Source organism: Panthera onca, chromosome D2 (genome assembly GCF_046562875.1).
Source record: "Panthera onca isolate mPanOnc1 chromosome D2, mPanOnc1 haplotype 2, whole genome shotgun sequence".
Lineage (NCBI taxonomy): Eukaryota > Metazoa > Chordata > Mammalia > Carnivora > Felidae > Panthera > Panthera onca.
The window spans coordinates 79,336,727-79,354,885 of NC_138349.1; the positions used below are offsets into that span (position 1 = coordinate 79,336,727).

Sequence of the window (18,159 nt, forward strand, 5' to 3'; positions counted from 1 at the left end):
AATCAACGTGATACACCACATCAATAAGAAGAAGGAAAAGAACCATATGATCATTTCAGTAGATTCAGATAAAGCATTTGACAAAATACAACATTCATTCATGATACAAACCCTCAAGAAAGTAGGTTTAGAGGGAACATTCTTCAACATAAAACCCATTGCTAACATCATCCTCAATGGTGAAAGACAGAGCTTTTCCCTTAAGTTCGGGAACAAGATAAGGATGTCCACTCGCACCATTTTCATTCAACATAGCACTGGAGGTCCTAGCCACAACAATCAGACAACAAAAAGGATTGAAAGGCATCCAAGTATATAAGGAAGGAATAAAGATTTCACTATTTGCAGAAGACATGATACTATGTGTAAAAAACGCAAAGACTCCGCCAAAAAACTACTAGAACTGGTAAATGAAGTCTATAAAGTTGCAGGATACAAAATCAACATACAGAATCTGTTGCATTTCTACACAACAATAATGAAGCATCAGAAAGAAAAATTAAGGAATCAATCTCATTTACAATTGCACCAAAAACATTAAGATAGCTGGGAATAAACTTAACCAAAGAGGTGAAAGACTTGTACTCTGAAAACTATAAAACAACCATAAAAGAAATTGAAGACAGCACGAAGAAATGGAAAACATTCCATGCTTATTGATTGGAAGGACAAGTATTGTTAAAATGTCTATACTACCTAAAGCAATCTACACATTCAATGCAGTCCCATCAAAATACCTCCAGCATTTTTCACAGAACTAGAACAAACAATTCTAAAATTGAAACCACAAAAGACCCTAAATAGCCAAAGCAATTTTGAAAAAGAAGAGCAAAACTGGAGGCTTCACAATTCTGGACTTCCAGTTATATTACAAAGTTTAGTAATCAAAACCATACAGTACTGGCACAAAAATAGACACATAGATCAATAGAACAGAGTAGAAGACCCAAAGCAAACCCACAATTATATAGTCAATTAATCTTCAACCAAGCAAGAAAGAATATCCAATAGGAAAAGGACAGTCTTGGGGCACCTTGGTGGCTTGGTTGGTTGAGCGTCTGACTTCAGCTCAGGTTATATCTCACAGTTTGTGACTTCAAGCCCTGCATTGGGCTCACTGCTGTCAGTGCAGAGCCCACTTTGGATTCCGTGTCCCTCTGTCTCTGTCCCTTGCCCACTTATGCTGTTCTCTCTCAAAAATAAATAAACCTTTAAAAAAAAGCACAGTCTCTTCAACAAATGGTGTTGAGAAAACTGGACAGCAACAAAAGAAATAAACCGGGCCACTTTCTTATACCATGCATGAAAATAAGTTCAAAATGGATTTAAGACCTAAACGGGAGACCTGAAGCCATAAAAATACTAGAAGAGAACACGAGCAGTAACTTCTTTGACATCAGCCATAGCAACTTCTTTCTAGATATGTCTCCTGAGGCAAGGGAAACAAAAGCAAAAACAAACTACTGGAACTTCATCAAAATTAAAAGCTTCTGCACAGCTAAGGAAACAATCAACAAAACTAAAAGCAACTTACAGAATAGGAGAAGATATTTGCAAATGACATATCTGATAAAGAGTTAGTATCCAACATGTATAATGAACTTACAAAACTCAACACTCAAAGAAACAATCCAATTAAAAATGGGCAGAAGACATGAATAGGTATTTCTTCAAAGAAGACAGGCAGATGGCCAACAGACACATGAAAAGATGTTCAACATCACTCATCGTCAGGGAAATGCAAATCAAAACTACAATGAGATACCATGGCACACCTGTCAGAATGGCTAAAATCAAAAACAGAAGAAACAGCAAGTGTTGGCGAGGATGTGGAGAAAAAAGAACACTTGTGCACTGTTGGTGGGAAGGCAAACTGGTGCAGCCACTGTGGAAGACCATAGAGAAGTTCCTCAACAAGTTAAAAACAGGTCTACCCTACAATCCAGCAGTTGCACTTCTATTTACCCAAATAGTACAAAAGTACCAGTTCAGAGGGTTACACGTACCTATGTGTTTATAGCAGCATTATTTACAGTAGCCAAGATACGGAAGCAGCCCAAGTGTCCATCAATTAATGAATGGATAAAGAAGAGGTGGTGTATATCTATGTACCTATGGATATAGATCTATGTAGAGAGATAGATATATAGAATATTACTCAGCCATGAAAAAGAATGAAATCTTGCCATTTGCAATGACATGGATGAAGCTAGAGATTGCAATGCTAAGTGAAATGAGTCAGACAAAGACAAATGCCATATGATTTCACTCATATTGAATTTACAAAACAAAAAAAGCAAAGGGAAAAGATAGATGATGATGATGATGATGAAGATAGATAGATGATAGATAGATAGATAGATAGATAGATAGTAGATAGATAGATAGGTAGGTTGATGATAGATAGATGATAGATAGATAGATAGATAGATAAAGAAACAGACTCTTAATTGTAGAGAACAAAATTGATAGTTACCAGAGGAGGGTGGGGAGATGGATGCCATAGGTGATGGAGATTAAGGAGTGCACTTGTTGTGATGAGCACTGGGTGATTTATGGAATTGTTGAATCTCTATATTGTACACATGAAAGTAGTATAACACTGTATGTTAACTAACTGGAATTAAAATAGAAACTTTAAAAAAAACCACAATATGCTAAAAGAAGGTAATTAAGAAAGAAGACTGTCTGGTGAAGTTTAATATAATCTTTGCTACAAACGTAGACATAATCACCTGTAAGAAAATGAGAACAAAAATGACCGAAGCAGATTACTTTAAAATATTATTTATGGTTTTAAGCTGATTTTCACTTGAATTCATCTGTTTCATGATTTTTTTTTTTTTTTTAGTTTTGCAAAAGGCCCCATAATCAAAACCTTAAATAATTCTGGAGTATCCTTTAACTATTTGTGGAACTCTGATGGAAATAACATATTTTGATGTATTATCATTCTCCTTTAGGGGAGGGAACAAAAGGTCAAATTATTCCAAATTTTTAGAAAAGAAAAGCATTGTATTCCTTCCATTCCTCAATTTTTGTGGGAACATGATGAGAAAATATACTAAGGTCCCCATGACTAGGCCAAACTTTCCATGTTGGTAAATGGGCACATCAGCGATGAGGCTAATCTGGTTGTCACCTGTGCTGCCCCACTGAACGTGGGGCTGACTCAGTAGCCTTGACTAGATAGCCGGAGATCCCTTCCTCCTTCCGCGCCATTACACGCACGTCAAAATGGCGATGTGCATTTCAGGTGAGCGCACACACTGATTTGCATTTCTAGGTCTTTAACTTTCAAAACTTTTTCACATGCATGTTGCTTTTTTGGATCCCACGTAGTGGATTGGGAAAGGGGTCCCAGGCTAGATCACTATCATAAGTCTAGGTGCTGAGGGAAGAATTAGTTACCACCTCTCACATCTAGAAGTCTACCAATCATTTCCAGCTTCAGGGACATTCTCTGAAACAGAAAATAAACAAAAACTTAAGTTTTCATAAGGTGGAGGGTCAATGGGATTTGGCATAATCCAACCTAAGTTTGAATCACCAGTTTTCCCATCTGTAGAAGGGGGCCAATATACATTTTCAAGGTAGTAAGGAAGACTAAATGGCACAGTCCGTATTTGGAACAATTAGCATTTGGTCTAGTTCCTGGGAGAACCTCAGTAACTAACAGTGTATAATAAAAGCAATAAACTCTGATTGCAGTAAGGTTCTCCTTAACTGAAGGGTCCTACCACTGCTGGTGGCTGCTGAACTTGAGTAATGGCTTATTTTGAAGATAGCATCTTTCTGTAAGGATGCTCCTCCATCGAGAACTGTCCCACTACGTGTCAGACTCCGTGCCAGGCACTGGAGATGCAGCAGTGAGAAAGAGCCTCTGCTCTCCTGCAGCTTACCGTGTCTCTTAGCATGTGCACATTGCTCTGCCTGTACAACTTTCTTGCACCAAGTGATTGAACTTTTAACAGAACCTCAGTCCTGGAATTCATTCAGCACCAAGTATTCATTGAGGGAAGGAAGACGGACAGATTAAAACTTGGCATTGATGAGGATGCCCACAAGTCGGTGCCAGTGGTCCAGAGTCTGCATGCTGTGGGCTTAAACTCAGTTGGGAACAATCTTCTAATAGTTAATATTGGCACTATGCACTCATCACATCTGGGGCAAAAAGCTCTTTATAATGCATTTTGTCTCCTCTCTCCAAAGGGGAGAGTTCACCATATTGCTGCCATGTTACCATGTTGAGAACTTTGAGTGGAACCCATTTAGTATATATTTATTTCCCATTTAGGATATATTTTAAGTCCTTTACATTTCTTTTTTCCTATTTGGGCCCCATGTTTCTAGCACCCCAGACCATATGGAATGTGGGATCTGCCTTGTGAAAATGCTTTCACATTCTGGTCAGGCAGTTCTTCAGGCTCCTGTGTTGCCCTTGGCTTTGGCTTAGGTTAAAGTAACCTGTCTAATTGGGAAGATTATTTCTCCCTCTCCTGCCTGCGTTTGTTTTTCTGTTTGGGGATCTCTCCCATCGGATTCGTGGCCTGGAGCTGCTGTCGATACTTGTGAGGCATGTTCCCCAGCATCAAGGAGTCGATGTCATGGAGGTCAGTCGGCTGTTGAGAGCAGGGCTATTGTTAGGCCTGAGCAAAGGTGAGGACTGTGAAACTGGCTGTCACCTGGGCCCTTGGGCACAGGCTGCTGCAGCTTGACCTTGACCCAGAGAGATCCCACCTACCCTGGAACTGTTAATGAAGCAGACTGAGTATTTTAAGCAGGATAGGTGAATAGTGTGCAGTGCTTTCAAGCTGCAAGCCTGCTGCGCACGTGAAGAGACACTGTTGAGACTCCATCTTCAGACTACGGGGTCTGAGAATGGTGTGAGCATCTAGAGGTCTGTTGCTTCCAATTCCACTCTACGCTTGGGGTCCAGGAGGCGGGACTAACACGGGACTTACACGGTGTATCCTCAGGGTTTCAAGTTTGCTTTGGTTGGATTAATTACGAAAATTCTCACCGTGGCTTTGGTTTTCCAATTCCCACAATGCAGAGTATTTGAGGGGCCGGTGGTTTGTGTGCCCTCCATTCAATCTCAATCATTTATTTCCACGTTCTAACTGGAGGACGTGGTTACTAGTTTTCTCTTGGCCAAAGCCATCGTCCTCCTATGGCAAGCAGTCTCTGTTGAGATGGAGACCATAGTTTTGAGATTGATACTCGGGAGCTATGGACTGGGGAAAAGGCGATGTGTGAAAGGTGCATTCGACCCACTGGCCCTGATGGTTAGTGGTGAGGCTTCCAACTAGCGTGTTTCTGCATTCATTAACCAGCTGTATGCTTATGGAATTCAGTGGATCCCTGCCCAGAGGTTGATAATCTTATTGAGTGTATTCATTGTATAAATGCATAGCTTAAGAGCAGCTTAATAATATGCACATATGGTGCATTTTTATATGGGGGGAGGTTCCTTTCCAAAGCTTGTATGCCCCATACCACAGGACTGTTGCTTGTCCTTAGTTTCTTAGTCCTGTCCTCGATATCAATTTGTAGGTGGACTGGAAACCTACTTTCTCTAATGTAGTGGAAGTCCTTCCTTCTATCCACATTTTGAGTGATACTTTCCTTGCTTAAATGTGTAGGGTAGAGAGGGGCTTTGCCCAGAGACATCTGCTTGAAGCCACACACTGAAATCCTGAATACATTTTGCCATAAGCAAACCTTGCTGCCACTTTAAGCCATGAGGACGTCCTCTTTCTGCCCCAAGAGCGCAGTATCCTATTGCCCTCAACGTTTGCTGTAGTCTTCCTTACTTAGTCAAGAGAATGCTGAGTATCAGCACTAAGGAATGCTTATGCATTTGTCTTTCCGTGACATTAAGGGAAGTGTTATCACTTCCAAAGACTTCAAGAGCATTTGTGAAATGTGTAAATGTTCTGACTGCAAAATGTACCTGAGACATCTCTTCACCCAAATTACTAGTAAACTGTCATCATTTTGAAAACTGTAATATCCATGTGAGGTAACTGTGTGATTTCAGAGTCCTAAATCACTTCCTTTCAAGTGCAAAACTAGGAAAGTGTCCAAAGGCATTCATGATGATAGCCATCTAACTATCCAGGCTGGTAAGGCGAAAAGAGAAAACCCCAACTTTAATCATTTCTGTGTTCTCTTGGCTGCCTTCCTCATTACCGTGCCTCCAGGAAACCAAGGCCTTTCCAGGTTTCAGAAAAATTTGTGCACTGGCTTCTCAGTCCTGGAAAGTTACCATGCACTCCAGCAGACGGCATTAGAAGTCCTAAGGAAGCCTTTCTTATTTAGATATAAATGCAGATTTTGTCTCTGTTGATCTATTCCAGTCGAAAGCTTCCGCATTCCAGTAGTAGGTTCTATGAGGTTTTAAGAGGACAATGAAGCTTGTTTTGTTTTGTTTTTTTCTTTTCTTTTGTTTCTTGGGCTTCAAAGATGACTTTGAAGTTTGCTTTCCTTGGGCTTTATGTCTGGAATCCTTAGCAGATATCAAATGACTGAGATATTCATAGATTGCTAATTTTGTTGTAGTTCGGTAAATAAATAAAAAAAAATACCCTAAATTTTAGCCACTCCTTCCAGTCTAGACACCTCTTGGTCTGGTAACCATTATTTTATTTTTGTTTCCTTTTATCATCCGTAAATTAACTGGAATGTTGGTAGTGATCATGGTCCTTTTTAACATGAAGATTCAGACATTAATTCCATTTGCTCTGGAACTATTCTGTTGCTGTGATTTAAGAATGTTTAATTGAGTAGCTCTCTGATATGGAAGTAGGTTCTGAAGGATAACAATCCAGCTGCCAGTTTCCATCATGATTCCTTACATGCTCAGGGGCTGCAGTGTCGCAGTGAGTTCTGCATTTACACAGAGCTCTTACTTTTCTCACTAAAAGAATCCGTTCAACTGGGGTTTGGTTTCTACCTTTGCCACTCAGTGGCTCTTTGGCTGTGAAGTTCAGTCTGGAAGAACCTCAGCTTCTGTGAAATACCAGTAGCAACAGTTTTGGAAGACTGAAAAAGAAAACAAAGATGCATGTGAAGTACCCATCAATGTGCTTGGCACAGAAGTAGGCTCGTGAGTAATGACTGTGATATTGCTCCTGCTAAAAAGGACCGGGAGAAAGACGAGAAAAGAGAGGAGAAGGAGAGGAAGGATAGAAGAGAGAGGAGAGGAGGAGCTTGGAATGGCCCAAATAAGGAGATTCTCCATTGTTCGATAGCCTTTGGGGAGGGTTTTCCCAAGCATCTCTTTCTTCAATTTACCTTAGCTCTCATCTTCAGTGTGATTACAAAGGGTGATGAGAGCCTCTGAAAGGCTTTTTCTTTTCAGACAGATGCTGATAGAAAATGCTTCCCACCTCCCCTCTATTGGTGCTTTGCCCCAACTGTAGATCGCCTTTCTGCATTAGCTAACCTCCACAGCACCCCTCCTTCAAAAGGCTTGGTCACTTCTCTACCATCATGACAGCTTTGATTCATAAGAGAGCCCTTTATCCACAGCTTGCCAAACTGGATGTCTCAACCCAATCAGATAATATTGGAGTCAGATTTAAAATTTAAATAGAGTTAGAAGCTGCTGTCTGTTTTGTAAATGGCATATGAGAAAATCTACTGATTTTTGTCTAGCTAATTTAACAGTCCTTACTTAAAATTAATATAAAAGACTAATTGGCACATCAGGAAAGCAAATGTAGAATAAGCATGGAAGTTAATTTTCAGTGCAACTAGTCTTTAAAGTTTAATAGCCAATAAATATAAACATGAAGTGACAGTTACCTCATTACAAATGTAAACACATATAAACCTACCCAGTAGCAAGTTAAAACAAACTTAGAAATAAAAATATACCTCCTACTTTGGCTATGCCTGAGCCTTTCTTGCCAAGGCTATCATTCTTTTTGATTTATTATTTCCTACCTTAACACTGTAGCTGTCCACAGCAGTTACTAAAATAGTTAATTCGTGCACCTGGGTGGCTCAGTCGGTTAGGCATCCGACTCAATGTTCCGGCTCAGGTCATGATCTCATGGTTGATGGGTTTGAGCCCCACATCGGGCTCTGCACTGAGTGTGGAACCTGCTTGGGATTCTCCCTCTCCCTCTCTCTCTGCCCCTTCTCTGCTTGCTCGCTCTCTCTCTCTCTCTCTCCCTCTCTCAAAATAAATAAATGAACATTGAAAAATAAAATAGTTTTCATGAAAATTAATTTTAAAGTCTTAACAGAGAAGGAAAAATACCCATCAGATTATCCTTTATATAGTGGGAAACCTAGCTAAAATGTGTATTTTCATCCGGAATATCACCATGTACACTGGGTATAACCATTAGTGCGCTTAAACCATGTATATATCAGATGTCGGTCTCTGGGCATAATCATTTGTATGGGAGAAAAGCCACCCACTCACACAGAAGAAGCTGCTCCTGATTCCTGGATGATTAGGTTTCATGGTTGTATAATCAAGATCACTTTTCTGTACTTTCTTTGGTAGAAGATGCCTTTTTTAAAAAAATGTTTAATGTTTATTTATTTTTGAGACAGAGAGAGACGGAGTGCCAACAGAGGAGGGGCAGAGAGAAAAGGAGACACAGAATCTGAAACAGGCTCCAGGCTCTGAGCTGTCAGCACAGAACTTGACTCGGGGCTTGACCTCACAAACAGTGAGATCATGACCTGAGCTGAAGTTGGGTGCTTAACCAACTGAGACACCCAGGAGCCTCCTAGAAGATGCTTTTGATTAAATAGACTTCTTTACAGCCACCTGGGTGGCTCAGTCAGTTAAGTGTCCAACTTCAGCTCAGGTCATAATCTGGCAGTTTGTGAGTTCAAGCCCCCCATTGGCTCTGTGCTGACAACTCGGAGCCTGGAGCCTGCTTCAGATTCTTTCTCTCCTGCTCTCTCTGCCCCCTCCCCTCTCTCTATCAAAAATAAGTAAACAGATTTCTTTAAGTTTTTGTGACTTTCTTCTGTTGTAATGCAATGACCATAAGAGAATACTAATTGCTTCATGAGTAAGTGACACAGGTTAGAACTGCCTTCAGATGAAAGTTGGAGATGCAGGTGGTCTGTGACCTGGGCATCTGCTGGTGTGGATATCAGGTCCTGACTAAGCACGCGTCAACATGTTTTTGAGCCTCAGCTGTTGCTCTTGTCCAGTATGGTCTCCCTTTTTGGGTAAGAACTTTCATCATTGTCTTTGCTGTGGTTCTGTTAAAATAGCACGCTCCCTATATGCGGTATGCATACACACACACACACACACACACACACACACACGTGTGTGTGTGTGTGTGTGTGTGTGTGTGTGTATTTTTTTTTTTGCAGGAGTACCATAGTCAGTATTATCTTGTGTTGATTGCTTATCCTAATTGGCAAATGTGAAGGTAAACTCTATTTTAAGTCGAGTAGATAGTTTAAATGACTCCATTTCAGAGAGAACTTAGCTCCAGTAATCCTTGTTTTTTAAATCCGCCTCTAAATGTTTCCATTTCTGGTAGCAAAATAAATAGACAAACTAATAGCTCTTACTAAAACCGCAGTAAGTATTTTCCTGCTCAGGGAAAAAGTGAGATTTCAAATGTGGAGAAGTCTGGCATGTTACCACCACTCTTAGAAATGTATACATGTCAGCTTTTTTAAAATATAAATTTGAACTCATGCATGTTTGCACTTTTCTCAAATAAATGGATGAATTTCAAATAAGTTACCTATAATCACACGGTCTTGCTTTCACCGTACTGTCTTCCAATATTTATTATTTATTCTACATGAAATTGCTCATAATTTTGATGAGCCTTCTTAGCTTTTTGTATTCTGCATTTATGGACACAGATCCTTATGTTAGCATAACTTCGATACTTACAGCAAACAAAGCATAATATAAGTTTCACATTATAACATTCCATAGTGATAAACTGTTTCCCTTTTGTTGGGTTATAATAATTGTAGTAACAACAACTATCACTTATTGACTGTTTATACAAGAAGTCTTCCGTTAAGAGCATCTTTTAACAAAGTAGACACCAAAAAGGAGTTTTAATGTGGAAATGCCTAGACTTTGATATACTTAAGGTTCCACTCACTGTGTGACTTTAGTCAAGAAAAAGCTTCCCACTCTTTGCTCCCCTTCAACTTCCTCCTCTGAAAAAGAATAAAAATGGAAATAGCTGACTTAGAGGCTGTACCCACTGGAGTCTGGTACATAGTAGATGTTTGGGAAATTGGGAAGATTGTCATTGAAATCTACTTCAAAAGCTCTTTTGCCCAAATCTATAAGATGAAGAGATGTATACTACTTTGTGTCTATTTCCAGATGGATTTCCAGGGTAATTAAGCAGTCAGTGTTACTGAGAACTTGCTAAGAGTCCATTTCTTACATATCAGATCCTTACTAGGTTTGCTGTTGCATTCTTCCTGCACTCATTCTTCACTTACTCTTTCAACAAATAACCAGTGTTTGGCCACCAGACATTTCTGAAGTCGCCATTACACTCAGGTTGCAGCTGGCATGAGGAAGGTGTTGTCTATTCAATAAGTGCCAGATGACTCGGATGTGGTCTCCTACACTAGGCCAGTAATAGGCAGGCAGGAAGGTATGGTGTGTGTGTGTGTGTGTGTGTGTATGTGTGTGTGTGTGTGTGTGTGTGTGTGTGTTTATATGTCTGTGTTTCCCAGGAGGCTATAGTTGGTCATTTTGCTATCACATCATATCTTACCAATGAAAATGACCAAGATACAGCGTCCTGGGCAAGACAGATGTTAACAGATAACACACTATGACTTAATAATAACAGATTTTTGCACAAAAAGGTTGTGCCTGTATATTTCTGCCCAAGGGATTAAGAATGGTTACAAAATTTATTTTTTTCAAGTGAATAGCAGTTTACCAGTGAGATGAGAAAAGATTCAATGTTAGAAAGCATAGTCTATGCAAAGAAAGCAGAAAATGCAAAGGCAGGTGAGACTTACATGTCCAGCACCGATTTTCCTATGGTCGTAATTGTCATGGCGGATGGATGAGTTTTAGAACAGGAGGGTGGGAAGGTGAACAGGGCTAGACCAGAAGGAAGGTAGCAAGCTAGTAAATATCATACTTCCCATGTAACAGGCAATATCCTGGACATTTTAGGCATATTTTGTCTCACAACTTTCAAAATAACCCTGTTTCAGAGGTAATGGAAATGAGACTTTGATTATGAGGTTGTTCAAGGTCATACAGCAAGAATATGGTGGATTTGGTGTTCAGGGCCACGTCTTTGAGATCAGAACCTCTCTTTTCTTCACCAAGATGCAATTAGTAGTTAAATGGGAAGCCACTTAAATGTCTTCTCATTTATTTGGGTTTAATTAATTTCTGCGAAGAACTGTGGGATTTTGTTCTGTGTTGTCTCAAACTTCACTGAGAGTCCAAAGAATGTTCTAGAATGTTTAATTAATTAATTAATGTTTAATTAATTTCTGCGAAGAACTGTGGGATTTTGTTCTGTGTTGTCTCAAACTTCACTGAGAGTCCAAAGAATGTTCTACAACACTTTAACTTTCTTTGGTGTCTTTCAGATGTAAATGTTTCCTCTTCATAAAGATGGCATGGTTTCCTTGTGCTTTGTAGCAGATTTTTTTTTTTTTTTTGGTTTTTAAATAGGATTTTTAAATTATGTTTTACTTTTTTAAAGTTTTTATTTAAATTCCAGTTAGGTAACATACAGTGTAATATTAGTTTCTGGTGTACAGATTAGTGACTCAACACTTCTGTACAACACCTGGTGCTCATCACAGCAGATTCTTGTTTACAGGCTTTATGCTTTTTTGTCTGTTTATTTCCGTCTCCCCTTAATCCATCCTTAGACATGGCCAGTTGAGAACACCGTGGCCCGTTTATCCTGGTGGCCAGATTTCTTCATCCATCCTCATTGGCACGACCTGTATGCCAGATTGAGTGTGGCTGAGTCTAACCTTTCCAGTGCCTCCTCCAAGGAAAAGCCCCACTGTCCCCAGAGGAGCCTGGCCATACTCAGTGCAGCCGTTGCATTGCCCCTGGGGTTCTGCATCCTCTGCGAGGATTGGATTCCCACCCCCTACCTCTAGTCTGCCTGAAAACACCCATCTTTCTCTAATATCATCCCCGCCCAAAGGAGAGCGATTCTTTAGATCAGAAGCCAACCGACCATTTCAATAAAAGGTCAGATAGTCTGTATTTTAGACGTTGTGAGTCATGCTGTTTGTCACAACCTCTTGACTCTGCCGTTGTGGCACCCAAGCCGCCAGAGACGATATGTAAATGAATGGCTGTGGCTGTGTTCCAATAAAACTTTATTTATAGACTCCGAAATTTGAATTTCAAATAATCTGCATGCTTCTTTTGATTCCTTTCAGTGATTTAAAAATGTAAGACCCATTCTTAGCTCAAAAACAGGCGGCAGGCTGCATTTCGCCAGGCCCTGCTCTAGACAGACAGTCAGCCACAGCACTCACTGCTTCTTCAGTGGGGTAAATTGGGTCTGACCATCGGGGTCTTTGACGTGGCTCTTTCTCTATAGCTTCTCCAGCTTTTCCTAGTTCCTTGTGGTCACGCAGTTTCTTCCTAGGGTCTTTAGCCATTTCTGTTTGCCCCCGTCTTTGTGCAAGGGAAGGACTGCATGAAGAGATCTGGCCGCAGGGGAAGGTGGTTAAGTTCTGTTAGCACGCTGATATCTGATCCAGGAGTGAAAGCCGAATTCTTTTTCCGTCTCTGGAAAATTTCTTTGTTATTGACCTTTTGCTGTTCTTCAGGAACCTCTCCAATTGAGGCAAATTGAACTGACTCCTAATGAATTTGTAATTCTTTGAATGAGGGCTATTTGACTTTAGCTCACTTGATGTTTCAGATTATGTATTCTGCTTTTTTTTCTCCCGAGACTGTGTTGCAGACAGGAAGGTAATGTCGGCAAGTAAATGAAAGGGTTGATCAAACAAAAGTGTGAACTCAGACAAAAAATATATGCCAGTTCCTACTTTTGTTGCCATTTATTCATTCGTTTACTCAGCAAATATTTACATGTGCCAGACTCTGCACCCCCACACGAGGTCTCTCGCTTTGGAGGTCTACATACAGTGATGAGCAGAGGACCACGTTTGTCTCCCGAGAACCCCAGGGGAGGCAGAGATCAAGGAGACCCATCTTTCCTTGAATCTCTTGGCATCTGTCACTCATAATGTAGGACGTAGGGGGCACAATTAAGCATAGGACGACACGTGTTCCTACACGTTGCCCATGATAAGTGAAAGGACATGGCTCTAGAGGTCAGAGTCTGGGGCCAGCTGCTCTACTATTCTGAACCCTAAATGCTGTAAACGAGGAGACTACCTGTGTTGGAGCTTTGTTAGGAGGACTAAAAGAAATGTCATACACAGGCAAGATATAAATGTTTAGCACATAGGCCCTAAAAAACCACCCACATCCAAGGATGTCAAATTTGCCTTTTGTTTGTTTTGTTCTTTATTGATAAATTTATAGCCTTCCAGTAAAGTCCTACCGATTTACTGCTAAACTTACTACTAAATCAGACTTATTTATTGACTGCACAGTGCGTGTCCATGGCTGTACTATGCATTGTGGGAGAAATCAGAAAAGTGTGATGTATCATCAAACATTTTTTCAAGCTGGAGGTTGGAAACATACTCTTATATGAATGATGCGAAATACTCTTTACTGACGTTGTTATCTCTTTGTGTGTCTTTTTTAGATCTGAACAGTGATGGCACACATTTCAGTTACGAGTCGCTCAGAGAGCTGTGGATCGACAGAACGATAAACATGCCTGTCGTGATGTATGCCACTAAGCCTCTTCACTAGTAGGTATTTTCTATTCAGTATTGTTTACGTGGTTATATATGGAGATTGTCAACAGAGTCTACATTTATAATGAAAGAGAAGCAGAATACTTGTGTTCGTGTTGTGGTTATGAACGTGGCTAGATTTATTCTGGTTATGTGGCAGCCAGTTGCAAAATGAAAGAGAAGGTTAAAATGTACCTGTTGCGTATATGTGTGTATATGAGTATGGAAGCGTATATGTATCCCTATAGCAGAGTTTAGAAGTATAGAACTTTCCCTCTCTTTTAACTGAGTAAAAATAATGTCACTGGAAATTTTCACTGTCCTTTGGCTCTTTAATATCATCATATAAATCTGGCAGTGAAAGCCTAAAAAATTTTACCTAATGTGATGTTTTGAAACGGTTCAATTTTATTGCAGTTTTAACTAACAAGATATCTGATAATGTGTCCACTTACACAAGTATCATGTGGTAATTGGCATGTGATGTTTATGGTGTCATGGAAAGGGAATTATACTGTGTCAGAAAACCTTAATTGGATCATCCGACCAGACCCTCAGGTCTCCAGGCATCAGTTTCCTCATCTGCAAAATGAGAGAGAATTTCTGTTTTACCTGATTCATAAGGTTACTTTATAGGTCCAGTGAGATAATAATGTGAAGTCATTATTTAACTACAAACCCCATAAAAATGACGTTATCTGTGGCTGATTAATATTTCAAGGAGGGAGTTGGATAAGAGTTGTGATCATACTTTGCTTTTTCTTTAGTTTTTCTTTTTTTAATTTCAATTCTAATTAGTTAACATACAGTGTAATATTAATTTCAGGTCTACAATTTAGTGATTCAGGACTTCCATACATTTGGTGCTCAGCTTTTTAAATTGGCCAATACAGTTTGATATTTTGTGTGTTATTCACCCAAAATATAAATGATAAAATCATACTTAACTTTAATTCATGAACCAAATAAATTTCTCATATTTGAGAAAATTATGTGTAAATTAAACATGAAAAAAAACCAACCAACCATGTTTCTCACACATACTGTGCACCCCAGTCCCCACCAACTATGGGTGTTAGATGTCTGCTTCTGTTCTCCTGGATACACTTTATTAGACTACTTTTGGGTATTTACACTGTTCTCCTGGATACACTTTATTAGACTACTTTTGGGTATTTACACTCGGAGGAGAAAAGATACATTAGATGCTTTTTGTATACAGTTTAATTTCAGGACATTAAGAGATAATGGAGAAATTCAACCAGATATTGTTCATTTAGCTTACTATATTACATTCCTTTTTACCGAAACCTCTTCAGTGCCTCATATAGCCATTCTTTTTTGCTAATGGAATACAGTTAGTGTGTTTAAAAGATTGAAAATGAGAATCTTAACGAATATATTTAGTAAGACGGAAAAAGACTTTTTCACTAAAATTTTAAAAGTTGTTATATAACCGGGACCATGCAATGACACTGGTTTGCAGATTATTCTCCAGGAATTGGATATGATTATTTTTGAAGGGACAATGGCTTATTACATGAATAAAGTGTTTGCATTTAGGTGAAACAAAATCTTTAATAACAGGTAATATATATTCACTTGCTAATATTGTAGCATAGTCCCTAAGGGGGGATGGGGGTGGGGGGGAGGAGCTGTCTAAAGTCAGATTTATGGGGTTGCAACCAACCCAGTTGTTTCATTTTCCAGCTTTGCACTGTTGGACAGGTCCTTTAACCTCTCTGTGCCTTAGTTTGCCCATCTGTAAAATGGGTCTAATAATAAGAATGATTTCTTTTTCTAAAAAAAGACAGAGAGAGAAAGTAAGAAAAGAGGTGGAAAGGCAGAATGTATGTCACAAAACGATGTGGAGGACGGTTTGCTTTTCACTTCCCCCGATCATTTTCTCTAAACCATATTGTATACTTATTCCTGTTATAAATAAACTTAAGGTATTGTCCATTGGGCTCATATTGGACAAAGTTCAGTGGTTGTACTGGGTGGTATATTTCAAATGAGTCATCATTTGTTCCCAAGATGGGAAATACTGATAATCTGGGGTGGTGATCTGAGCCAAGAGCCAATTGCCTGTCTGCTGTGTATGACTCAGAACAGAAAACCAAGTCTCTTTGTGTCACGTGTTAATTATAACCCATTTGGAACAGTGACAGTGCTTGGTCACCGCATCTCTGTGTCCATCTGTATATCAGCACCCAGGATTATCTCATAGGGTTTTTGCGTGGATTACATGAGTTAATAGGGTCAAGTGCTTAGGAGCGCTGTGTGATGCTTCGTAACTAATCAATATTTATGGTTATTATTCACTGGACAGAGTGAGGGATTATGGTAACCACCACAGATTTTGGAATCAGAAAGCCCTAAGTTCAAAACCATTCATTATGTTACGGTGGAAGCTAAAGTAGTTACTGAACCTTTCGAAGTCTCAGTTTCTGGAAAAAAAAAAAAAAAGAAAGAAAGAATTTAAAAATACTCCATACTGCTTTTGTTAGGATGATTTAACACAACATCTGGCAAGCAGTGGTAGCCAACACCTGAATCGAGAGTTGTGAAAATATAGTCACAAATTATTATAGAATGCATTTTTAAAGTCATGTAAATCAGAGATACTCCGATTCTGAAAATGTCCTTCTTGCCATATGTTATATTTAGGGGACTTTTAGAAATGTGCCCAATTATATGATTTACTTTGTGAGATCCAGAATTTCAAAAAAGACAAATGAATAACTTAACTCAAATTAAAAAATGCAAACATAACTTAAATATGGTATCCTGATTAAAAAAAAAATTCGTTGCCTTTTTTAAGCCTATCAGGGAATATCAACTCAGTGTTTATTTTGTTATAAAGATTGGGCTGTTACCACATTTAAAATGATTTGTTTTCTAAAAAAAAAAAAGTGGGGGGGGAGGAAAGAGGTGGAAATGCAGAATGTATGTCACAAAACGATGTGGAGGACGGTTTGCTTTTTCACTTCCATGAACATTTCGTCTAAACCATATTGCATACTTATTCTTGTTATAAATAAACTTAATGTATTGTCCTCTGGGAGCATATTGGACAAAATTCAGTGCTTGTACTGGGTGGTATATTTCAAATGAGTCATCATTTGTTCCCAAGGTGGGAAATGCTGATAATCTGGGGCAGTGATCTGAGCCAAGAGCCAATTGCCTGGCTGCTGTGTACGACTCAGAACAGAAAACCAAGTCTCTTTCCATCACGTGTTAATTATAAACCTTCTGGAACAGTGACAGTGCTTGGTCACTTCATCTCTGTCCCTCAGTATCACCACCCAGAGACTCTTTCACATGCAAATTTAACCTGACTTGTTGACAATTCAGATAGTGATATTATCAACAGTTGCTTTCTACAAGCCTGTTATTCTTCTTGTTTATTTTTGCAATAGCGTTAGCCTTTAAGAGTTTGCCCACGATGAGGACAGTCATGGTTGTAGAGGAGATTTTTGGGTGTAAACGTTTGGGAAGTGCATTTTTTTTTAATGTTTATTCATTTCTGAGAGACAGAGCGTGAGCGGGGGAAGGGCAGAGAGAGAGGGAGACACAGAATCCGAAGCAGGCTCCAGGCTCTGAGCTGTCAGCACAGAGCCCGATGCGGGGCTCGAACTCACAGACTGTGAGATCATGACCTGAGCTGAAGTCAGACGCTTAAGCGACTGAGCCCCGCCCCCCCCCCCAAAGCGCCCCGGGGAAGTGCATTCTTATGTCCACGTATGCAGACATAGGCTTTGCTGTCCCTGCTTGGGGCCCTTGGTGAGAGATGACCTTGGTCATTCTGACCTCCTTCCGGAGGGCCCTGCATTGCTGCATACTTCAGGCCTTCGGTATGGTCGCCATTCACGTTTTGAAGTCTCGTATTAGGAGTTAGAGTGTAATAAAAAGAAGCAGAGTCGTCGTGCTCATCCAAACAAGTGGATTCTCACATCGCCCTCCTTCCCCCCTCCTTCTTGCCGCGGCCATTGCGCACTTGCGATGTTTGTCTCAAAAGTGATTTGTGGCTTTAGAAGTGTCCTTTTAAAGGGGTCTGATCTAGTCAGTTATCACTCTAATACTTCATCAAATCGTGTCTCTGAAAACGAAGAGACGTTTCATTCCCTGTCACAGGGCCAGAGTTTGGAAGAGGTGGGGCGTCCAGAACTAAAGTCGGCTGTCGTTCGGAGACAGACGTGAAATGAAATCTGTCTTGGCGGGACTTTCAAGAAGAGGTTGTGACTGTAAGCATAACACACTCACGGAGGGAGCGGGAGAAGCTCGGAGCGGTTGCGGGTGAGCCGGATG

General features: G+C 39.9%; 1 protein-coding gene across 3 annotated transcripts in view; it reads left to right on the forward strand.

Moving 5' to 3' along the window:
* The window catches only part of CHRM3 (cholinergic receptor muscarinic 3), a 519,672-nt gene that overhangs the window by 133,794 nt on the left and 367,719 nt on the right, over positions 1–18,159 (forward strand). For all 3 annotated transcript variants that reach the window (XM_078434160.2, XM_078434162.2, XM_078434161.2), the window contains exon 2: positions 13,755–13,863. The gene's annotated coding sequence lies outside the window, so the exon portion shown is untranslated. The remainder of the gene's footprint in view (positions 1–13,754; positions 13,864–18,159) is intronic.